Source organism: Phyllostomus hastatus, unplaced genomic scaffold, assembly GCF_019186645.2.
Source record: "Phyllostomus hastatus isolate PE091 unplaced genomic scaffold, TTU_PhHast_1.1 phas_scaffold_200, whole genome shotgun sequence".
NCBI classification, from domain to species: domain Eukaryota; kingdom Metazoa; phylum Chordata; class Mammalia; order Chiroptera; family Phyllostomidae; genus Phyllostomus; species Phyllostomus hastatus.
In genome coordinates, this window is record NW_025334016.1 from 2,680,468 (window position 1) to 2,706,524 (window position 26,057).

General features: G+C 39.1%; 1 protein-coding gene across 6 annotated transcripts in view; it reads left to right on the plus strand.

Moving 5' to 3' along the window:
• Positions 1-8,067: 8,067 nt before the first annotated feature.
• SYTL5 (synaptotagmin like 5) overlaps positions 8,068-26,057 on the plus strand; it is a 212,491-nt gene continuing 194,501 nt past the window's right edge. For all 6 annotated transcript variants that reach the window (XM_045860676.1, XM_045860674.1, XM_045860673.1 and 3 more), the window contains exon 1: positions 8,068-8,241. The gene's annotated coding sequence lies outside the window, so the exon portion shown is untranslated. The remainder of the gene's footprint in view (positions 8,242-26,057) is intronic.

Sequence of the window (26,057 nt, forward strand, 5' to 3'; positions counted from 1 at the left end):
AATAATATAATTATCTTGTGAATTCTTTCTTGTTATTTAATATATGCCTTCTTTTTTGAAATAGATTGTTAGTTTCTTAAAGACATGAATAATTTCTTCAATTTATTTTGTATCCTCCCTCTGGCCAGCTATGCTCATAGGATAAAATAACAAGTAAGCATGCATTCAGTGCTAAGTGCTCATATAGATTATCTTATTTAAGTTTCACAATAACTCTATAAATAGTTATTCTTGATTATCTCCATTTTTACAGATGAGGAAACAGAGGCCAGAGAGGTGACAGGGCTAATAAGTGGTGGAGTGTGGACTCTAATCTGGACAATCTCACACTAGACGCTACATTCTTTCAGGATCCAGCACTTAGCAGGTAATGATTCTTGTGTATTGATTCACTGAAGAGTACTTTGTACCTACAAAATCACCTCTGGGGATGATCAACTGGCCTTCACCATTGGGGCAGGGTTTCCTTAGCATCCTTCCACTGTGGGTATAGAAGTTTCATTCTAGGAACATATGACAAGAACAAAATTCTGAGATTTTCTAAGTTAAAATTATAGCATCTAGAGAGTGAAAGAAAGTGACAGAACAGTTGGCCTGTTAATTGTTGTGGACCAGCTCTGACAAAAGACTGCTCACATTCCTGTATATCTGTTGGGATTTAAGATTAATTTCCAAGTGGCTGTTTTTGCAATCATCCAAAATAATAGCCAGGCACTTCATAACCAGGAGCCTCTGCTTCTTATTGACACAGAAACTTCAATCTGTTGCCCACAGCTGATCCACAGGTGTATGAGCTTCTTCCTTGTGGACTCTGCTTCCCCTGTCTCAGAACTGGCCCATCTTCTTTGTCTAGAGCTAATGTAAATCCCTTCAGAGCAGGTTACAGCTTTCTACCCCCTACTTGATGTACAAAATAAATTTGCAAAACTCCTGGACATTGGACACATTGTCCTTTCTACCTAGCCATGCTGCTGGGGTTTAGACTCCATGCACCAAGACCAGTCTTCTTTTTTGGCTAGCAATGGTCCAGTAAATTCTTTCTTAAAAAAAATAAATAAAATAAATAAATTTGGAGAAGAAAGCTTCCTAACTAAATCAGGTTTATAATTTAAAAAGCAGATGTAACTGGGTACATTCTTTAATGTGATTAATGGGATGTATTAACCCTTAAGGCTTTTAAAATAATTATAATTGTACAAATAAAACTTGCATAACAAAAAGAAAAAATGACTTTCAGCCATGTAAGTTATACATTTTATTTCTTATTCAATACTTAACTCCCAGTGACAAGTTAGCTAGTGTGATACACAGACTACAAAAAAGCATTCCTGCTTAGAAAGTGTTTCTTATCCCATCAGGGCCACGTATGACAAAATGGGTTGTATTTTGGGTTAAAGTTCTTGTTAAAGTGCAAATAAGTTATGCAAATATAAATGTTAAAAAAGAAAATTCGACCAGGCAAATTTGAAGATCTAATTAGCTTAATTAAGTAATTAAGATAATAAGGTAGCATCCTACTTAGCATATAGAAGGGCACTCCTAGGGACTTTACAAAATGGAAGGCTTTTACAGGAAGAAGGTTGGGGAAAGGGAGCTATTAATAAAAGAAAATAAAGGCTCAGCCCTGGCTAGTGTGGCTCAGTGAATTGATTGACAGCCTGTGAACCAAAGGGTTGTTAGTTCAATCCCCAGTCAGGGCACATGCCTGGGTTGTGGGCCACGTCCCCAGTGTGGGGCACATGAGAGGCAACTGTACATTGATGTTTCTCTCTCTCTCTTTCTCCCTCCTTTCCCCTCTCCCTAAAAATAAATAAATAAAATCTTTTTAAAAAAAGAAAATGAAGGATCATTTTTGTGCTTGGAAATCTTTTATGGGGAAAGAGAATGGAAAGGGTTCTTATCATGCAGATTACCTCTTCTTTCTATGGGTGATGGAGAGGGCCCATGTGACCAATTTCCTTACTGGTGCTTGACCAGAAAATTCTAGACTGGATAATAAAGTGTATGTTCCCGGGAGAGGTTTAAACAACAGTTAGATTAGGTATTAAATCTAGGTCTGGTATCATGGACTTTCAGCATGAGTGATGCCATTTTGGGCTCATGGTTTTGTTTTTTAACAGACTCTAGCTGGACAGCAAAATAGACACCCATTGTATCAACCATAAGGAACTAAAACATAGATGAGAAAACTGCATGGAGAAGTTGCCTGGTAAAATAGGGAAGAACACTGTGCTAAAATATATACATGGCTCCAATTCCTTATTTCTTCCTGTACAGGTGCTTTTGCATATAACTTTGCAATGCCTTCCATGGGTTGCATGCACTTCCCTGTCCTTTAACTTTGAGTTCAGCCAAAGAACTTTATTTGGCCAATAGGATGAGATGGAAATGATGCTGTGTCCGTTCTGAGACTTTGTGTGTTTCCTCTTTTGTTTTGCGCTTCTACAGGTACCATAAGAAGAGCATGCTCTCACTGGCCTTGTAGTCCCGGATGTTAACAGAAAATGGAGTAGAGTCACTTTCAACCAAGCTCAGCCTAAATTAGCCAACTCTTTTCTAACCCATAGATACATGACAGCAAATAATTCTGGCTTTAAACCGCTGACTTTTGGAACAACATTTTGTGGCTACAGCTGACTGATAAAAGCACCAAACTTACAGAGTATATCTTAGTTTGAATTCTGGCTCTTTCACTGACTGATTATATGCCCATAGACAAAGCACTCAACCTTTCTGAGCCTGTTTCCTCATTAGCAGGGTGGGCATGATAATACCTACCTTATCTTTTAGGGTTGCAAAGAGGAATATCAGAGACACATGTAAAGATCTTTATAAATATATAATAGATTGATGCTTTTTCTTTATTTCTGAAGATAATTGACTCTCTCTAAAATATTTTTTTATTTTTTCCCATGGTATGTTATGGGGCTCTGATTTAAAAGTCCACATTGTCTCAAAAGTGCTACCTGTGCCAAAGTTTTAATGATGGAACAGTAAGCCACAGTTGTGGTGAGAGCAGCTGGAAGATTGAAAGACTCTCAAGAAGAATAATGACACTCAAGTGAATAAAATCAATACCTCACCACTTGATGATACTGCTTCAGTGTTTGGTTTTGTAAGAAACCATTCTCTGACCCTGAGAGGGGAATCTGGAAAACTTTAAGCAACCCAGCTGTCCTTGGCCTCCTGGCCTCCCTTGGTGGGTGAACAGCCTAGAAATGGACTAGAAGATAAAAGAAAGTATAAAGAGCACATTCTAGCAGTAATCTTAATATGATACCTCGCAACCCCAAGGGGGCTACATTCAGTGGGCTGGGAATGCAAAAATGCCCAACCCTTGGTCCCAGACACTTCAACCACCAGTCATCACTCTACCTCTCAGCTTACAACATTCTATCTCCCCATTACATTTGCCATGTAATTATGTGCTACGCCATGACACCAGTGTATTACTCTGTAATTATGATCATGTTATTTCAGTGCCATGTAGTTTTATTGTAATTTTACTTTTCAGACTCTTTATTTTATGTTGGGTACTCATAAGAATGGAATATTCCCATGACAAAACAGATGTGCAGATTTATAGTCAGCTTGTGATAGTTTACGAGACGTTACAGAACTCTCTACCAGTGAAAAAAAGTTCTCAGTGAAGTCAGATAAAGATTGATTGGGCTTTTCAGATTAAAAAAATCAAGCAATACAACAAACAACTTTATCAAGTCTTAGTATATAAAGGAATCTTTATTACATAATATGCATTATTTGTTTTCTTAAGCATAACAACTTTGCTTGTCAATACAGAATAGGCTAAAAAATATTGAAACAGATTGTGCTTTCTAGAAGCTAGTATTTAGGGATTTAAACACACACTGGATGTGGAGGCTTTATCTGTTTTATTTCCTGCTATATTTCCTAATACCTAGAAAAGTTCCTGGCACATGATAGGCAAATATGCACTCAAATATTTCTTGAGTACCTACTGCATGTCAGATGGTGTTTTAGGCACTAGGGATACCACATTAAATAAAATGGGAATCTCTGTTTCATGGAGTTTATATTGTATAAGTGGGAGGCAAAAAAAGAAAGAAATGAGTAATTATAATATTTAGTATGTCAGATGGGAGAAGAACTATGTGTGAAATAAGTCAGGAATGAGAGATAAGGAGTACTGTGGTTTAGGTGCGAGAGTCGCTATTTTAAAACAAGAAGTCAAGGAAGGACTCAAGGATAGATGACTTTTGAAGACAAACCTAATGTTGTTGAGAGAGTGATCCCTGATTATACCTGGAGGAAGAGAGTTCTAGGCAGAGGGAACAGTCGGTGCACCAGCTTTGTGTGTTTGGGTACTAGCAAAGAGGCCAGTAAAAACAGAGTGGAGTACACTAGAGAGAAATTGGAAGAGAATAGATTTAGAAAGATGGCAGGGGTTAGAACAGGTAGGGACTTAGTGACCATTTTAACAATCTGGTTTTTACTCTGAGGGAGATATAGAAACAATGGGGATTTTAAACAGATAAATGACTTGTTTGGAATTGTATTTTTAAAGGATCATTTCAGCTAGTATGGGAGAAAGGACTATATGGGACAAAGGGCAGAAGCAAGGAGACCAGTTGGGCTGTTTGTAATAACACAGAAGAGATGATGGTAGCTGGACACAAATGGTAGCAGTGCATATTGTGAGAAGGAGTCAGATTCTAGATGTGTTCTGAAGGTAGAATATACTGTATTTGCTGATGGATTGGACATGGAGTGTAAGAGAAAGAAAGAAATAAAAAAATTATCCAAGGAATGTTAGTTTGAGCCTCAGTAAAGGTGTTTCCATTAAACAAGATGGGGAAAACTGAAGAAGGAGGAGATCTGGGGGAAATAACAAAAGTTGGGTTTTGGACAAAGTAAGTTTCAGATTCCTGTTAGTCATCCAAATGAGTTTGTTAGGCAGGTTGCTGGAATTCAAACCAGAGGTATAAACCTGGGCATCATTAGCAAACCACTGGAATTTAAAAACTCAAGACTGGATTAGATCACAGGTGCTTAGTAAATATTTGATAGGTAATAAATATACACTATGCCTTCTGTTAGAAAACATTTAATATAAAATTAGTTTATATGCAATCGAAAGTAGGGAAGTAATGCAAATATAATGTGGAAGTTGTGTTGGAGTATAACCTTCAACATGGGAGGAAAAAGGACTCAATTTATCTGCTGCATAGTCAGGAGCCTTTTTTAGCTTCATTTTCAGAAAATTTAAAGCAAAGGTCTGCACCCAGGGCTTCCTTCCCAAGGAGGTACACCTCCAGCGATGCATGGTTCTTGATTCAGGCAGATTGCACTTCCTCCTGTTCCCACCTTAGTGGCAGACTTATGTCCTAGAGCTCCACTTCCATCCACATTGTCTGAGCTCTATTAAGCTAGAGTTTTCTTTCTATTGGTTTCTTGTGTTTTAATATACCCTGAGACAAGCCTGTAGTCATACCAAGCCATGTGTTTGAACTAGCCACATTATTGCCTGAAATATTCTGTTAAGTCTCTGCTAATGAAGTTGCATAACTTTTGAGTAATATGCCCTCAAATCTATTTTTTATATAAGCCCTGTTAATTTTGGTGTGTTATTTTGCCAAATGAGATATTTTTTAGGGAAACGGTTCCATAAATGTAATTGACATGTTACTTTTGTCCTTTTTGTCTTCTCCTTTAGGAACTATACTTGCTTCATCAGGCAAGACTATCAATCTTTCAACCACATCCCCCCAGAACAAACAAACAGGGATTGGCACATGACTCAGGATAGCCAATCAGAATATATTACTTATCTGGTTATGGTGATTGTTTCAGGAATGGACCTATGATCCAAGCAGAGCCAAATCCTAGAGCTTTGCTGGAGCTATCAGAAAGGAGAACTCTCTTAATTCTAGAGCTGTCTTAGACACTCTGCCTAAAGACTGATGCCATCACAAGAGAGAAGAGACACACATTAAGTATACGAAGTAAATTATTCATGTTCTGTGTATTTCTCCCATTATATTTTCCTGGAAACTGTCTGTTTCTAATATTCAATTCAATAGTTATTTTGTGGTGAAATGTTTCACGACCATCCCCACCTCCTCCATGGAGTGCTGTGCACTCCCTTCTCATTCCCATAGCACCTTGTATATTTCCCTACAACAGCATTGTTGTAAGACTTTGTTTACTGTCTGTTCTTCTCCTTCCCCCATCTCTTGGTATGTTCTTAATGGTAGTGACTTTTCTGTATTCATCTTTATAAACTCAGGATCTAACACAATGCCTAGTAAATAGTAGGCACACTGTTAATGTAAGTTGAATGAATGGAAATATGATTCTAGTAATATTTATGGCTTATGGTCAATAACCTTGTATGAAAAGACACATTTTCTTGTATACACACAAATGGACACACACACATTCTGGAGAATGTAGGGTTTTTGATATGTAAGAATTTTGATCCAAGTACCCAGCAGATTAAAACAAAAAGCAGCAAAAGCAGTTCATTGAGATTAAACTTGAAAATAAGATAGCAACAGAAAATGCAGAGTAGGGGAGATTTTAGAAAAATAAAAGAAATAAGTTGGAAAAGAAACATGATGTTATAGACTTAGAGAGTAGAGGTAGAGAAACTGAGGAATGATGTTATTTAGGGAAGTAGGTATAGATAAGGATCAAAACTAAATGGAAACAGATGGAAAACATAGAGGTGGAAATGGAAGACAGGGGTAGAAAGGTCCTAGATTTAGGTCTTATAGTTTTCACAAATGACTAATTTTCCACTGGGTATTAGGTTCTGTGCTGGCTTACTGGGACATTGAGATGAATGTCATAGTCCCTGTCCATCCTGGGGGAGATCTAGGTTTATAATGGTCATAAAAAAACAATGAGATGATGAGGAGTGTGTGTTGGTGGGGGTAGGAGAAGATCACCCAGGTCTCTGAATAGGCAGTAACCTTTCATTTCTTAGCTGAGTTGTAGGAAGTATGGCAGCTTAAGTATGCTGTCTTCAAGATGGGAAAATGTTCCACTCCCTCCTGATTCTTGTTTCTTTCTCTCTGAACTCCATAATCCTTCATTTTTGCCAAGACTAATGGGATTCTTATTCTATATGCTCTTCCTGCCATTTTTGATATGATGGAAGCAGAACCATCATATCATCACCCCTATCTATCTCTTCAGCAGACCAAGATAACCTCTACCAGAAAAATATTTCAGTCCCCAGTGCAGAACTCCCAATCCTTATTTGCTGGAGATAGTATGTCTTCTAGATGTCCTCGAACTCTATAGCACCTTGGCTGTCCCAATAAAGTTTGGGTGGGGCCTTGACTGTTCTTCCCATCTCCAGTCAAAATAGGAGGTTGTCCCCACCACACTTTTCCAGGACTCCGGAGGATCTGAGAAGGGAGAGGTTCATAGTCCTCTGCAAGGAAGGGGACTCTGAGCAGCTGAGAGTAATTTGTGCATTGGCTGTGGTGGGGAGTAGGGGAACACCAGGCATAAACACCAATTATAGGAGGGTCTCAGCATTGCCTCCAGTTGGCAGGTGGGAAGTGTGTCTTGTGGGTAGCCCAGGAGGCAAGGAGTCCCTGTAAGGTAAGCGCCCTAGGAAAACCAAAGGGAAACAAATACATCTGCCATCTTGAGGAGCCACCTGCGCCTGTCTCTGGGCTGGGTTCTGACACCAAGGAAAGAGGGAGATGGAGGGTGGTGGTTCAGGGACTGACCATCCTGGAGTGGCTGGTACAGCCTGAGGGAGGGTCTTGGTGATGCTGTGTCCAGATGGCACATGGAAGGTGTGTTGAGCTCAGATGGGCAGCCCAGGGGCAGTGGGTCCTAGGGTGAGGGGGGCAAGAGAAGGGATGTCTATGATGGAGGCAATGGTCCTGCAGTGGCCAGCGGTTGTCTGGAGAGGCAGGCTGTTCTTGGCTTGGCTTTGACTAGGTGGGCTCTGGCGCCGCCGCCTGGGAACATCAGGCAGAAAACCCCCTAGATAAGGGCGGCTGGAGACTGCCTCCCAGCGCGAAGCCCAGGTACCTGCTCAGGGCGGGGTGGTGCGGGGACAGGAAAGGGGCACACAGCGAGAGAGGCGGGCACGGAGCGCGTGAGTCAACGTGCTCCCTTGGGTTAGGAGCGGGACTTCGCCTCCCGCCCGGGGTCCACATTTCATCTCCAGGTTCAGCAACTCACCCACGAATACTGGCCCCCTCCGGAGGCTAGATCTGCTGCCTTTCCGTCTAGGTAAGTTTCTCGTCTTTTGATTCCTCATGCTTGGGTGAATGGGGAGAGGCGGTCTGCCAGTCTGTGTCTCTTTCAGCCTTTGCTTCCTTCCTTTTCTCTCCATTGGAGACCGAAAGTTAGATTTTTAAAACGCAACAGAGAATGTCAAATTCATGCTCAATCCCCAAACAAGCCAAACTCTGAGGCCATATTCTTAATTTCCCAGGTACCTTCAAATGTCCCGATGCAGCGTTAATGGGGCTAGGAATGTTTGATTTGTTTGGTGTGTTTCCCTCCTCCCCCACTTTCTTCCTGGGTTATTCTTAGAGGGTGGGGGTGGGGTGGGGAGAAAGCTAGAGGGCTGGGCTGGAACCCTTTGCCAGGGTGGTGTCTTCATTATCAGCAAGGTAGATGTTTCACTGAAGCCTGAGTTGGGATCTTGGAACATTCCTCCCCAGCCCAGGACGTAACCAGAGCTGCATATCAATCACATTACTATTGACTGAATCACAATGTTCCGGAGGCACAATTAATGTGAATGTCATGATGATGTTGATGGGGCTTTATTGGAAATTTTATTTTTAATGTATTGTATTCCGTGAAAATTTTAAGAGACTACTGCTAGTCTTATTTTCTCTATTTGCAGAGATGCTTCCAAACCTATTATTTCCCTTGCAAGAAAATCAATGAGTACCTACTCTATTTCTTATAAGGATTTAACAATGCAAAGCTACATGTTAGTTTTTCTTTCCCTCCACCAGTGTGTGTGTGGGGGGGCACTTTCACTATCTGCCTTAGAAAAATCAGTGAGGGAAGGGTGAGTTCCCTTTATCTATCATTAAGAAGCACAAGTGTTTCTGTTAAATGGATACTGTTAAATAGATACTAATTATTGCTGTTGTTTTTGCTTAAAATAGCAGAGGAGAGTTGCTCCTAGAATGCATGTGTTTGTGGCTGATGTTGATGACTGATTGCTTTACCATCAAAATTGTTTGGTTTGCTGCAATGTTAACAGGTGGTCTTAATTCACAGCACAGAATTCTTTTGCTCTAGACAAACAATACTGCTAATATGGGAGGAAAATCTCCTCCTCCCACCAAGCCAGGGCTTTATCTGGCTTGGTGGGAGAGAGGAAGATAGGTGGGGGAAGCTTTTCTGGCAGTTGATTGAGTTGCACGTATCATGAGTTTCTCTTTACTGAATTGTTATTTGGTTTATAGCTTTTGTTTATAGAAAAAACCTCCTTCCACCCTGGGAAGAAATTTAATAAAACCTTATATGTTTAGTAAGGTCACAGGAATAACTTTTTAGATTTGAGTGGAAGTTTTGATGATTCTCTTTTCCAAATCTTTTCCTAGGGAGCACCCTAAACTGAATAGGTTTCACACCTCTGTAATAAGATGATGCCTCTCCTCTGCATATCTTGGCACTTGCCATTTCATGACTCTTGTTTTACATATCAGTCTCACTCAAGATAGTAGGTTGTTGTTTTTCTTTTGTTTTTTTGTTTTTTGTTTTTTGTTTTTTTTTGGAAGGCAGAGGTAATGTCTAACTCATCTTGTATCCCTGGAGCCTAGTAAAGTGGTGGTCTGATGAATGAATGAATGAACTCAGTTCAGATTGGGTTGACCATTTCTTGACCACCACCTGGGCATGCTTTTTCTTCACTCACAGTGTGCATTCTCAGATTACACAGTGCTTTATTTTTTATATCTTAAAGGTTGCTTCTCTTTAAAAAGATTTTACTGATTTATTTTTTGAGAGGGGAAGGGATAGAGAAAGAGAGGGAGAGAAACATCAATTTGTTGTTGCTCCTTGTGCGCCCCTTACTGGGGACCTGGCCAACAACCCAGGCATGTGCTCTAGATTGGGAATTGAACCTGCAACCCTTTGGTTTGCAGGCCGGCACTCAATTCACTGAGCCACACCAGCCAGGGCTACACTGTGTTTTAAATAAATGAGTTTGACAAATATGGAAAATATCTCTATATTAATTGTGACATTTTTTGCTGCATGTAACAGAAAAGCCAACTAAAGGTGACTTTAAGAAATAGAGAAGCCTGTCAGCAGGTGAGCACTGGATTGGTTCAGTGGCCCAATATATCAGGGTTCTGGGTCAGTGACTTACCCTCATAGTTACAAGATGGTTCTGATAGTACCAGACATTACATTCTTATCCCATGTTCAAAGACAAGAGATGGGTCAAAAAAGGATAGAATATTTTTCCTCATACAATTTTTATCAGAGAATATCTTTTCTCCAGTTCCCCAAAAGAATCTCCCTGTATCTCATTGGCCAGAGCCAGACCATATAGCAATCCTTAGTGGCAAGGGAGGTTGGGAAAATGTCAGGCTTTTCAGCTTCCATAGTAGAAAGGAGGCCAGGGAGAAAGGGGTTGGGGATGGCTTTGGGGAGCTAACCAGCAAGTCTGCTAGACTGTCATGAGAATGGATCTGTTTTAACCAGTGACTGTATTAATGATTGGTCCAAGTAAAAAATTAAATATTAATCAATGTAGCAAAAGCATATTTAGAAAAGGGTTCCCCCCACAAGGTGTATGGTATTTTAAGACTGATAAATAATCATTTTTGTAGAGTGTGTTAACTTCATAGACTGCAGGTAGAAAAAAATATATGTATGTGTACAGTTCATGGTTTCCATTGTATTAAATATGGGTCAGATCCTCCAGTTCTTAGAACAGAATAAACATTCAGTGAGTAGTTATTCTGTGAGCAGACTACAGGCATACCTCAGAGATATTGCAGGTTCAGTTCCAGACCACCACAATAAGGCAAGTACCACAATAAAGAGAGCCACAATCATTTAGCTGATGGAGAGTGTTTCCTTTGTAAAATTGCAACATCTGTGAAGCACAATTAAACTGAGGCATGCCTGTATTGTATTTGGGAGCTTCACAACTTTATAGGAACTAGTGAAAAAGAGTTAGCAAGAAAAAACTAATTAGTGGTTTGGCAAGTATGCCCTGAAATGCTGTTTTACACAATGTTAGATACTTTAAATTTGGATCCTAGGAGTCTGGGGTGGGGGCAACTTAACAGGAGGGAGAGGTAGTGAGTGCTGACAATTTAGGTCAACAGATTTTCTTTGGGGGCTTTCTCTATACCTGCACTGTGGAAGATGTATTGCAAAAAAAAAAATGTTCAACACGATCCCTAGTACTCTAGGGCACACACATAAAAATCAGTTGATGTATGAAATGAAGACAGCATATATTACTGCCAGCTTTGATCCTTGACTTTCCTTCCGAATAGGAAGGAGTCTTGAACTATTTATTGCAGAATATTTGGGGACATAATGATGGGAGATCAGCTAAGCGAGTATCAAGAGATTGAAATTTAACAATTGCAGGACCCTGAGCCTTATATTTCTCACCAGTTGGAAGAATGAACTAGATCACAGGTGGCAAACACAAGGCCCGTGGGCCGAATCCGGCTCTCCACCTTGTTTTATCCAGCCTGGCACCTTCTACCCAGCAGCAGCGCTGAGCTCCTTGCCCCTAGTTAAGGAGTAGTTACATTTATACATTCCTAAAAATTTTTTGGCCTATTTTATTTTATTTTACAGTTAACTGTAGACAATATTTATAGAGCATACGTAGGAAGTGAGGAACCATAGTAAGCATTTTAAAAACATTGTCTCCTCTAAGTGTCCAGAAAATGCTTTAAAATAATTTGTATTACTATCCCCCTTTTTTATAATTTTTTAAAAATTTTATTTTAATCATTGTTCAAGTACAGTTTTCTCCCACTTACTCCCATTCCAGCCCACCCACCCAACCCTCCCCTTTTCCCCCCCCCCATTACCCCCCACCCCTAGTTTTTGTCCATGTGTCCTCCAAATTTGTTCCTGTAAACCCTACCCATTCCCCCCTGAAATTCCCTCTTCTCTCCCCTCTGGTCACTATACAGTCCTAAAATTACATTCAGCCCTTTGAAGGCAACAGAGAGGTTGATGTGACCCCTGGTGAAAAATGAGTTTGACACCCCTGAACTAGACTATCAGTGGTTCTCAAATTTTGCTGCACTTAACTAACTGGAACACTTTTAAAAAATGTACATTTAGGGGGGTAGGATCAAGGATGGGAGGTGGGGATGGCTGGGGGGGAGGAATGGGACAACTGTACTTCAACAACAACAAAAAAGAAAAAAGTCTACATTTGTGGGCTGATACCCAGACTACTTAAGTTGGAACGTCTGGGAATGGGACCCAGGTATCAGGACTTTTTAAATTCCCCAGATGATTCCAATATGCACCTGAGTTTGGGAACTGTTCTACGTTGCTTGGGCTGTCATAACAAAGTACCACAGGCTAGGTGATTCAATTAACAAAAATCTATTTTCTCATAGTTCTTGATGCTACAATTCCAAGACCAAGGTGTTGGCAGGATTGGCTTATTCTGAGGACTCTCTCCTTGGCTTGTACATGGTTGCCTTCTTGCTGTTTTCACATGATCTTTCCTCTGTGCATGTCAGTGTCCTAATCTTTCCTCTGTGCATGTCAGTGTCCTAGCATATGACAATGCACATTTATTGCTTATGTGTCTAGGGTCAACTCTGGGGTGGATAGTGTGCTTTGCTGACCTTGGCTGGGATTGCTCCAGACACCAGCCATATTGGATTAGGGCTCAGTCACATGACCTAATTTTGCCATAACATAACCATTTTAAAGGCCCTGTCTCCAAATATAGTCAAGTTCTGAAATACAATACTAAGGGTTAGAGTTTCATCATGTGAATTTGGGAACGGGACACAATTCAGCCAATAACAGGAACTACTGGACAAATACAGCACTTCTCAAACTTTAATGTGCATACAAGTCACCTGAAGACCTTTTTATAATTCAGATTCCTATTCAGTCAGTATGAGGCCAAGATTCTGCAATTCTAACAAATTCCCGGAAACTGCAGTTCTAGCAAACGCCAGTGCTGCTTATCCATAGATAATATTTTAAGTTACATGGCTCTGTCTAGATCAGTGGTTCTGAAGCTCTAGCAGGCATTTGAATCATGTGGAGAACTTGTTAAAACCAGATTGCTGGGTCCTGGCCTCAGAATTTCTGATTCAGTGGGTTTGAGGTAGGGCTTAAGAATTTGCCTTTCTAACAAGTCCCCAGGTGATGGTGATGCTATTGGTCTAGTGATGATGCTTTGTGAACCACGTACTTTGTGAAACATATATCTTTGACATTTTGAGACTTTATGGTATTGTGTGAGACTAGTTCATTACATATATCACTGTATATGAAGTTTATCAGCCATATTTGCTATCATAATTGCTGGTTATGTTGTACTTTTTCTTCTGCAAAGCTTAATTACTTTTTCTGCTCATAAGACAAAGCCTGAGGAAATGAGAGAAAATGCTTCATTGAGGTCTTTTAATCTCTTACACCAATTGAGGTGAATGAATATGGAGCCTACACGTCAGCCCATTTGTCTCTGTTCATGATTCCTCTTTAATCACAGAGCTAAATTGCAGCTTGCTCTTACACCAACTCAAAGATGATTTCAGGAACATGTATAAAGGAGAAATGGTCAAAACCAAAAAGAGTAGGATCAAGGGTGGGAAGTGGGGATGGCTGGGGTTGGGAGGGAATGGGGGGGAATGGAGATAACTGTACTTGAACAACAATAAAAAATGTGAAAAAAAATAAAAACAATGAAAACAAAAATGATGATTTCATGACACTAGTCGCTTGCTTCCCATATGTGATTTTTTTAAGAATTAACTATTTCAGAGATTGTCTAATCTCAAGGGATGCTGAAAATTTCTCAAAATACATTAAATTACTTCTAATTTAATCATTTTATTTCTATATCAGTCAAATAGTGAACTATGTTGAATAATATCCCCTCCAGAATAACTGGAGATGGGAAAATAGTTGGCCTGCTATTTGAGAGTTAAATCAGTAAAATTCACATTCTATAGATGTGATTATTCACTTGGGGGAATAAAACAAGAGATTCTGTAAATGTGAGACTAAATGGTTTAGAATCATCCAAAACTTTAAGCTAGTGACCTAGGTATCACCTCAAGAATGTGGTGGTATTGTGTACAGCAGAAGTCTATCAATAATAACAAGAGTAGTTTTTTGAGTTGAGTTTGGTATGCTGGTCACTAAACCTAAAGTATTTCATTTAATCCTTGTAATAAATTGATGTCAAGAGTGTGTGTGTCAGTTAGGTATTGCTGTAATAATGCTGCATAACAACCACCCACAAAAATCCCAGTAGCATATGACAATGCACATTTATTGCTTATGTGTCTAGGGTCAACTCTGGGGTGGATAGTGTGCTTTGCTGACCTTGGCTGGGATTGCTCCCATATCTTGGGGGTACCTGCATATTGACTGTTCTAGGCAAACCTTTACTGGAGTAACTGGTATGCATAGACTCTGTTTCATATGTTCCTCATCCTCCAGCAGGCTACCCAGTATTGTTCTCAAGGCAGTAGCAGAGGTGCAAGAGAGAACAAATGGAAATTCACAGCCGTCTTGAGGCCTAGGTTTGTAACTGCCATATCATCACTTCCATTTTATTCTGTTGGACAATGCAAGACATCTGGTCATGCCCAGAGTCAGAGTGGGAGGGCTCTACAAAGTTATAAGACAAAAGACATGGATGTAAGGAGAGGTAAAGAATCAGAGCCGTTTTTTGTAATCTATCACAGAGGAAAAAAGGAAGTTCAGAGATGTTAAATACGTTTTTCAGATCACATTACTTATAAGAGGTGAAGCCAAGACTCAAAAGTATCTTTGATGCCAAAGCTTAACACTACTTCCTTTATACCACATGGCCTTTCTCCTTTTTATTGTACCTTGTTTAGAGAAAAACTATGCCAACAGAAGGTATATGGTCAGTCTAGATAATAAAAAGTTAATTATCTTTGTACATTAAGTGACAACTGAGATTTTATACACATACCCATGTATATATGCATCATATTTTGCTGTTGGCTCAATTTAAAACATTTTATGTCATTTTAAATTTTTATTAATGTTCTCTATTATGTCTTTATATAAAGCAACTAAAATATTTGTTTTAAACTTCAAAAATAGATTCATTCTGTAATCCAATACATTTTTTAAGCAAAGATAAAAGCAGGTTTCTTGTTGTCCCATTTACTCTGGAGCTGTTACCAGAAGAATGAGTCTTGTTCAATTATTTCCCTTACTTATGCCTTTTCCAAACTTATGCCAGGTGTATAGCGTCTCTATTCAGAATGTATTTGTCAATGCCATAAGTGTTTTGAGATCATCCTCAAGGCTTTCACACATTTTCCACATTCCTAGTGAACATTTCCTGCGATTGGTAGTGTGCTTCCCAGCACTATCCAGGGGACAGATTACCTGTCATATTTCCAGCCTGATCACCTGATCCACCACATTAGACAAACTCAGTTGTGGAGATGAATGCAATACGTTGTTAGAGCCCAATGCCATTAAACATTTGAATTATGTAATGAATTGCTTTTTCTGATTTCATGTTCAGCAATCAGCCCATGATTCCCCATGTTCATTCCCTTCATGAAAAAAATAGCCTGGTTAGGCTGCCTGGTCTGCCTGAAAGTTCTATTTGTCATTGTGAATTAATTACTAAGCCACCACTCTGGCTTTAATCTTTTAGGAGTGTTGTTAGTATGAGTCAGCATCCAGTACCTTCAAGCCTGATAAATGCAGACATTGATAAGACACAGAGGTTGTACTGTTCAATGCCAGGCCTGGTGATGATGATTCAACAAAGTGAATTAATAGCAAATAGTGTTTATTAATCATTTTCTGCATTCCAGGCACTGTGCAGTTTTATTTACACGATTTCATTTAGTCCTTATAACAACTTTGTGAGGTAGTACTTTTATTTCCATTTTACAAATAGGAAGACTGAGTTACAGATTAAAATCTTGGCCAAATCAAATGACTGCTTTGGCAGAGACTTCCAGTTGCCACCCAATATCCTTTCTCATCTTTTTCCTTAGTGACTAAATCAAGTTTCATTCCTGGTGGCAATTCATCAGTGTCTGTTACCCAGCATCTCTTGCACCACGGTATGATCCTATGACTGAGTTCTGCCAGTGAGAGATAATTATTGTGTTATGTGGGACTTCTAGGATGTGTGCCTAAAGAGAGTTGATTTGGCTGGGAGGAGGTCCCTTTTATACCTCCTGTTTCCTTTAGCTGCTAGCCTGGAATGAAAGCATGATGGCCACAGTGAACTCTTGTATATACACTAGCACTGAATTTGTTCAAACAGAAAGGTAGAAGAAGGGATCTGGGTGTGTGATGGCACATGGAGCTACTGTGCTAGTTCCATTCCAGGGATCTTTGCTGCTTCCTCAACATATTAGTGTTCTCTTAGCAGAGAAGAAAGGTAAGGATGGCTGTTGTGTAGGCAGTGGACAGTATTTACACACTATGTGCCAAGTACCTTATATTTGGATTGTGACAGCTATAGATGCTTCAGTTCCATCTCTGCCACTTATTAGCTATGTGTATTGGGCATATATTCTGCCATACTGTACATCCTTTCAGATCACCTTTTAGTCAAGGAATCTATCCAGTAATCAGTTTCATGTGGGTGTAAGCAGATAGCTCCTCGCTTTAGCCTCACAGTGAATGTTTCATTTCTCACCCCAGGACTTCTTTGATGTTTCAGTACAGAGGCCTGTTGGAACCCCGCTGGCACCCACATACATGTAGTATGGAATGTGAGGGAGTTAAAAGCCAGAGTCAACCCTTGACTGATGTGGGATGGGAGCCAGGGATAAAAGTTCCCTTCTTCCATATTTGGCCAGATAATTCTGAAGTGTATTTTAGTATTGTTTGCTTCTAAGAGGTTCTCAGAAGGTCTAAGCCTGATTAAGCCCCAGTTTCCTATAGTTGTAGCCAAGTCAAAAATACACTCTGTATTTATTTCCTCTCTTTTTCTGTTCTCTTTCCTCAATTCCCTACTTCTATTCCCTAGAATTAGTCTCCTCACACACACACACAAAAAAACATAACTACTTGCATGCAAACCTTTGTCTCAGGCTCTGCATTTCAGGGAGGACTCAGGTTAAGACCTTGTATAACCTTGAATTAAGCTGTATTTATAAAACTTTGGCACTTGGTGACTTTTATGCACTTTATATAGTGAAGCACTATCTGTGGTGTACAAAGATGACAATACATTATGGAATTTGATAGTATAAAGCATCAGTATGGATGCTGATCAATAGAAATTGATACAACTTGTTGATAGGAGTGCAAATTTGGTAAAAATCATCTTGAAAAGTAAAACTTGGCACTACCTTGTGAAATTGATATATGTACCTTATGACCCAGCAATTTTGTTTCTAGGTGTAACCCCTAGAGAAATTCTTCTGCATGTGAACCAGGAACTCTCCTTAGCAATGTCCTTTGCATCATGGGTCATAGTACAAAAATACTGGAATAACCTAATTGTTCATTGATGGGGAAGTAGATAAATTTAAAAATGTGATATTTATTTAACAGTAGAATATAGTGAATTAACCACTGTTATATGCAAGAACATAGACTATATTAGAAACAAAATACTGAATGAAGACCTAAGTCATCAAAGACTTCATGCAGTTGGGCATAATTTTTATAAGCTTAAAACTAAACAATATATTGCAAAGAATATTACATATGTGATAAACTATACAGCAAGGTAAACTAAAAAGTCAGGCCAGTTCTTTCCTCTGATGGGGAGACAGGGATAGGATAAGGTAGGAGCACAAAGGGTGAGGTAAAAGTAGGTTTACAGTTGTTTGTATGGACAAGAATATAATAATTAATAAATAATAATACAAGAATAAACTGTTTCATGTACTCACAACTGTAAACCTACTTTTGCCACACACCCCTGTATAATAGATGCACTGGCATTATGTTCCAGCTTTTGAATTGGGTGGTTGGGTCATCAAGGCTCATTTTTATTATTACTCTTTATCACTTATATAAATGAAATATAGATTCTTTCATATATGTAATATCAGATATTATATAACAATGATAAAAAATGAAACCACCAACAAAGATTCTGTGTTAACAGAACATGGCTTCGTTAAAAGTCTACTCTATCCCTCTGAACTAATGGCTTTCTGAGTCAGTGTTTATCATGCCTTATATTTTTTCCCTTTGTGTTCCCACATGTATTATAATCAATGATAATGGCAGGGTACAAGATTCACTTTCCTCTATGGCTCTTAAAGGTCACATCTTTAGACTATTTAGAAGAACAGTTGGTTGTGTCTTCTCTGCTCCAGTGTCTACTTGCCTGTGGTTCCTGTATGTCCTGAGACTCCTCTGCCATGTACAGCCCTACGGCTAATACTATTGTGCCATTTTACTGCTGGTCTCAGCACAGCACTCATGGGCTACAATCCTGCTTGTTTCTATGCTCTGTGTGTGTATGTATATGTGTGCTCACATGTGTGCAAATGCATGTGTTGGGAGGTGGTATGATGGTAAAGAGTGGTGACGCTATTCATTTTACATTTTTCTTTATAGTTCAAACCTACTCCTTGCTTTCCTGGCAATGCTACCACTCAAAGCTGTAAAATTGTACTAGATTTTAAATTTTAGGCCAAAGTTGTTTTTTTTAATCATTGTTCAAGTGCAGTTTTCTGCCTTTTACTCCCATTCCAGCCCACTCACCCATCCCTCCCCACTTCCCTTCCATTACCAACCCCCCTAGTGTTTGTCCATGTGTCCTTTATATTTGTTCCTGTAAACCCTTACCATTCTCCCCTGAAAAGGCCAAAGTTTATAACCTTTAAAATATTTTTGTGCCACAGATAATCTGATAGGAAGCCTATGGCCTCCTTGTCAGAATAGTGATTTAAATGTATGAAATCAAACACACTGGATCACAAAGGAAACAAATTATATTGAAATCCAATTATCAGAATATTAAAAACAACAAATTTATGATATAGTAATATAGGTACTTCTTTATTAACTTATTAAACAGCAAGATCTAGTGGCGGGTCTAATTGTTAGGTCGGAGTCACTCAAGAAATCAGACAGACGCAGTGAGCTAAGGAGCAGGGTTTATTAGCAGGGAATAAGAGGGAAAAGTGGAGCCAACAAAGGGAGGTTAAGACTTGCTCGGTTGTTCTTAGGGCAGGGTTTTTAAGGGCAAAAACCAGCGAAGGATAATTGGTTGGGGTGTCAGAGTCTCATTGGCTAGAGCTGGTTGCTGGGTGCCATTTCTGCTGACCATTGTTCTTGATACATCGTGTCAGGCTCAAGTTAAAGCTTCATCTGTTATGCCAGATAGGCTGACCCCAGACCCCAGTCTTAGCCGGGCATCTGTCTGTCCTGGGTAGGGTCGGCAGGCAGTGTCCCAGGCAGGCATTTTCCCAGGCTACAGTTTCCCATGGTACAGTTTTCCCGCCTGGTGATTTTCCATTCCTCCTAGGCCTACCTAGGTGTGTCACTAATGACTACACAACTTTTTTTTGACTATACAAATTTTAGAGTAGTAATGAGCTTTAAGGATATTTCACAATATTTGCAGTAAGTATAATGAACAAGAAAAACACTTGTGATTTCTATTGGTGACAAAGTCACAGGTGCTAATACTATTGTGATTTGTTGCCTACATTAATATTTGAAGGAAGTAGTAAATTTCAGTTAGAGATTAGTGAATATAAAGATATCATTTTTTCTCATCCAAGTTCATGGACCCTCTAAATTCATCTACCCTTGGGGTGTGTGGAATGCACACCAAGAAGTTTGCTCTAAGCAAAACAAAGAAAATTATAATGGATTTAAGGACATAATTTTTAAGTGAATACCTAGTATTGTCTAACCCATAGTCCACAAAAAAAAAGCACTTAAGCCAAATCCTTCATGGGATGCTGAGGAATACATCCCAATTCCCATTCTGACCTCATAGACCTTCTCTTTGAGAGGACTTTACCCTTCAATGCCCTGTAGACAAGTGTGGCTTTGGTCTTACCTTGATATTTATCAGTCAAGCGTCTCCATTCTATTCTCCACACTAAGAGCTTTCCACCTTTGAATAACGCTCTAATAACTGCTACACAAGAATGCAAGGTGGGTTTTGGCTTTCTGAGTGTCCTTTCCTTTGAGGCTGTTCCTCTGTGGTGAATTACAGTGAGAAGAACACATGCACTCCTCCTAACTTACCAGTAAAAACACTTATTCTCAGAGATTGCCCAGTCTTAAAGCATAAGGAAAAAGCAGTATTTTTTATTGCTTCCTACATTCAAGTGCTGCTCAAATGTATAGTGAAACTGATATTATACCATAACCCCCTTCAAATGGGCTCATTTGTAAGGTATAGACTTTTAAAAAGTATTTTATTTATTTAGTTTTAGAGAGAAGGGAAGGGAAGGAGAAAGAGAGGGAAAGAAAATCAATGTGTCATTGCCTCTTGCGCACCCGCCACCCAGGACTTGGCCCGTAACCCAGGCATGGTCCCTGACTGGTAATCAAAAGTGACCCTTTGGTTCACAGGCCAGCACTCAATTCACTGAGCCACACCAGCCAGGGCGTGAGCTATAGACCTTTTAATGTTGGTTCTCTGAGCTACACACACCTGGGTACTCTTTGAAATTTCTGTTTGTACGTGTCCAATTAGTACTTAGTGTCATTTTTATCCTACCTACTGATTTATTGATTCATTGATGGGTTTATTATTTTAAGTATTTTTCTAGAATTAATAATGAATTTTTAATAAAAAATTTTAGAACAATTTTGATTTACAGAAAAATTGTGAAGATAGTATGGAGAGTTCCCATATAGCTATACTATAGCATGGTGCATTTGTTACATTTAATGAACCAATATGATGCATTAGCATTAACTAAAGTCCATATTTTATTCAGATTTCCTTAATTTTTACCTAATGTCCATTTTCACTTCCAAAATCCCAGCCAGAAATCCACATTATATTTTGTCATTGTGTCTCCTTATCCTCCTCTTGACTGTGACAATTTCTCAGACTTCTCCTCATTTATGAAGATCCTGACAGTTTTGACTGGTACTGGTCAGGTGTTTAATAGAATGCCCCTCAACTGGGGTTGTTTGGTATTTTTCTCATGGATAGACAGGGGTTATGCAATGTTGGGATGAAGACCACAGAGGTGAGTGCCATTCTCACCACATCACATAAAGGGTATGTATTATCAACATGACATACAACTGTTGACTGTTGATGTTGACCTTTGATCACCTGGCTGAGTTAGTGTTTGTCAGGTTTCTCCATTGCACAGTTACTCTTTTCTACCTTTTACATTACATACCGCCCTCTTCAGAATGAAGTCACTATGTGCAGCTCACATTTAAAATGTGGGGAGTTATGCTTCATTTTCTTGAGGGTGGAGTGTCTATGTAAATTATTTGGAATTCTCTTGCACAGGAAAATTGTCTCTTCCCTTCCAGTTACTTATTTATTCAATAGTTTATTTATAGCTGTATGTACTCATGAAAATGAATTTTTAATCAAATAATCCCAACCTAATTTATAGCTAGTGGCATGACTTTCTCTGTACAACTATGGCTAGTCCTACAGTTTCTAAACATAAGAAAAGAGTAAAACCAATGGTTACATATGTATTTTGTTTCACTTTTTGTCTGTCTATATTTTCATTTTTTTGTTAAATATTTTGTATAATTTCTCCCCAAAAGAATAGTTCAGTAACATGGTAAAAATTCAATCATCAAAGAGCACCCAGTGAAAATCAGAACTACTTTCCATCCTGTACTTTTGTATCCCTCTTCATAGATATTCCATGTTAAGTGTTACTGATATTTTTCCAGGAATGTTCAATGTATATATCTAACATTCTGTTTCTTTAGACTCTAAAGAAAAAGCTCAAGAGAGGCAAAGCAGGGTAACAAAAGAGAAATAAGAAAGGGGAGAACAGGAGCAAACCAAACATGGTTAGATGAATCATAGATTTCTTAACTCAATCACTATATTTGCTTGGAAAACAATTTGTTTTTTCAAGGTTTTGTTCTGGTGTTTTTCCACACTTGTGTATTTTAACCTTTGATTATCAAGCATTGTGGCTGTATTGGTCAGGTTTCATAATTGAAAACAACGAAAATCTCTTCTGACTATTTTAAGCGGAAGTATTTGTTTGGAGATATTCAGTGGTTGGGTGTTTTTGTTGCCAGTTCTTCCCACCTCTACCCATGCCTCTTGGACATGTGACTTTGTAGTTTTTCTCACTAAAGGACAATATTCCTATGTCTCTTGATTTTAAGGTTGACTATGTGATTTCCTCTGACCAAAAATGTGTTAGTAGATATGGTGCATCTTTGTGCCATAGTAGAGATTTGAAAGGCATTTGCACATTTATACTTTGTTCCTGCTCCACTGGCAACGGCAAAAGAGCATGGAAAGCTAGCCTGTTGGAGGATGAGAGATCTGTGATGCAGAACCAAGTCATTCCATTTGTTCCAATTGAAATTATCATAGATTGGGTCACAGCCAGTTGACTCCCAGACCCGTGGACAAGTTCAGTTGCAACTGACCACTGATACACGAGCAAGCCCAGCCCATCTGAACCCTGCAGATTCATGAGCTAAATAAATTCTTATTTTTGTAGGTCACTGAAATTTTGGGTTTGTTATTCATCATTGTGGCCATGAATAACTGATATAGGTAGTTTACTGAATCCCTGGGAGGGGCAGAGATTCTGGTTTGGATGTTATTTGGCCAGCACAACTGCCAAGCACACCATAGGACATTTCTTGTAGAAACTTCACTCCTGCTGCCACCTAGCACTCAGAACTTATGATGCTACAGAGTAGAAAGTACCTTCACTAGCTTCTTAGAGGAACCAAATGCCCCCAACTCATTGTACACAATGAGTAAAGTCCCTCACAGACTTTACTTCCTCATGCCAGTTCTCTTATGGATGAATCTGACTGGTGGAGTCTAAATCACACCTGGAACCTTAGCTGTGAAGGAATCTGGAAGATTTTTTTTTTAGCTTTCTAACCTTTGCAATACAAGAAGACCTGCTAAAAGGGGTTTGGAGTAAGTATAAATGAGTCACTCTCCAGTATCTGCTACAAAAGGCATAGAAAAAAGAACGCAACTTACTGATTCCTTGATTGGCTGCCACCTCTGCATGGGAACAGACAAGGAGTTGGTACTCCCAGGATTAAAATCCTAAGGAGAGAAGGCCTGTACTCTTTAATTGCTCTGTACTAGAGTTGCTATGGGGCTCTTAGGTCAGGAAAGCTGTTTGATTCTGATATTGTTGATTGAAGGTACCCCCTGCCTTTTCCTATTTGGCATCTTGTAACATGAGTAGCATGTGAATAATGCCAGGTGAAACAACACTTTATTTTAATTACAGTGGACATTGTAAACAAGGAATTTGACCCCACTTCACTTTCTCTATAATGATTCAAGAGCTACAAGCAAAGGTATATTGAAAAGCATATTTGTGTACTTATGCGGGGTTGTAAAGGAAGAGATACACCTCTGTCTCTGTTTACCCCCTATACTCATATGACAATTCTTTTGACCCAAGTACCCTAAATACTTAAAGGGTGATAGTATTGAGCTGATTGATTTTAAGTTCACCCTTACCCTCCAACCTGACTCCCACCACAAGCTTGAATGGCTCTCTGAAGTGTCTGGTCTGGTTCACATAGCAGTTATTGATTGATAGAAGACATTTCTACCAAGTGAACAGGCTTTGGGGATATTTACACTTTATTTGTAAAGTGCCAGTTGTAAGCTTGGCCACACAAAACCTTTATTTGTTCTTTTTTATCCTCTGAAGACTTTGTTCCAATTAAATATTTGCTAAAACATTTTGGTGACCCTTTTGTGTTTTAATTTAATAGACAACACCATGCTGTTGCTAATACTGCAAACACTGAAAAAGATTGCTTTTGTATAAAATATATTTTAAGGAGTGAATTTTAGTGCATTTGAGTAAAACAATTAATTATTCATCTGTATAGCCAAAATCTGGATCCTTGACTGGTTATCAACAAACACATTGAAATATATATATATATATATATATATATATATATATATATATATATATATATATATATATATATATATATGCTTCAGAAGAGCAGATAGTCTATAAACATTCCCAACTGTGACAACGTGACCAGAACATTTACTTGGCAGATTGAAAGATAGTCTGATATTCCAAGATGCTACTTGGCCCATATAACTTTGTACACTCAGTTATTTCATTTAATAAACCTGTGTGTTGGTGGAAAATCAAAGTAGAGTGTAATAACACACTTACCTAAGAGTTTGTGCTAGCCACTAATTATTATTGTTATTTTCCTTGTGTATTGCCGAAACTTCCTTGTAAATTTCCAGCTAAGTTTCCTTATATGTTACCAAAATTACTTATGACAAAGTCTTAAACTTCTGTTTACAAAAGGTGCCAAACTTGAAATAAGACTTGAGCCAGAGAAAAGCTACCTCAAAAGATCAGCCCCCACCTACACCTCTCACTGAGTCTCCCACTCCTTCCCTTCCTATAGAATCTTCTGTACCAACCAACTGGTATAACCATTAGTCACTGTATTTCTACCTTTGTCTGTACCTTATGCCCTGCTGAGAGGACCTGTCTGTGCATCTATGATCTATCACATAAAGCCTGGCCTACACCAAAGTTTAGTTCTGAATCCAGAAATCTCCTGGTTTCCTCAGCTTTTGTCCACCACTTCCTCCAAGATGTCTACTCATAGTTAAAATATTAGCCTCTAGAGAATACAAGTAGATCGACTTGTAATTCTGCATATCATCAGCCCCTACATTAGTGCCATACAGTTAGATATAAGCACTCTTCAGCTGATGGGATATAGTACCTGAAACCTCCAGCAGAAAACTGCAGATTTTGGGCAGGAGCACAATTCTTCGTATTTCACTGGAGATTCCTGGATGGATATTTCTGACTTCATTCTTACTAAAAATTTATTTATTTATTTCTAGAGAGAGGGGAAGGGAGAGAGAAAGAGAGGGAGGGAAACATAAATGTGTGGTTGCCTCTCATGTGCCCCCTATTGGGAACCTGGCCCACAAACCAGGCATGTGCCCTGACTGGGAATCGAACTGGTGACCCTTTGATTTGCAGACACTCAATCCACTGAGCCACACTAGCCAGGGCTTCTATTCTTACTTTTTAAAGGGTCACATAATCCCTTTGTTACAAAGGGTTACACGATTCTTTTCTTGCTTCTCTCCAGTAATGAAGAGGAAAGGTTTTTTGTCCTAAATGCTCCCTTATGCTTTATGTGTATGAGGTAGTAAATCAGTGTGGCCTTTGAATGGTGAGCCTGGCTGATTATCTCATTTGATCCTTACTACAGTCCTAAGATGTTGGTGCCATTATTATTCCTATTTGGAGGTGCGGAAACTGAGGCATGAAGAAGTTAAGTAACCTAATGTCACAAGCTAATCACATAGGGACATTCTGGCTCCCGGATTTGTGCTGTTAATGTCTAGGCTACACTGCCTTTTCTGATTCCTTGTTGGTGCCCATTGGTTAGAAAGTTTAAGCAAATGGAAAGGATTATTAATCCAGGAACTTCTTCTGTTACTCTCACTATACTACCAAGAATGCCAGAATATCCTCTTAGTAGAAGAACTAAATGGGTGGAAAATAAGTTTGATACCCCTCTAAGGCCACAGAATACAGGACTTAAGACACATTCATGTCATTGAGATCAAATCTGGTCTATAAGTAAAGGCAGAGCCAGGTTCACACCAAGTAAAGCACAGAAGTTAGAATTCCGGTATTTTTACTTATTGGTTATAAAATGAGTGTGTTATTTTACCTCACTTACTTGGC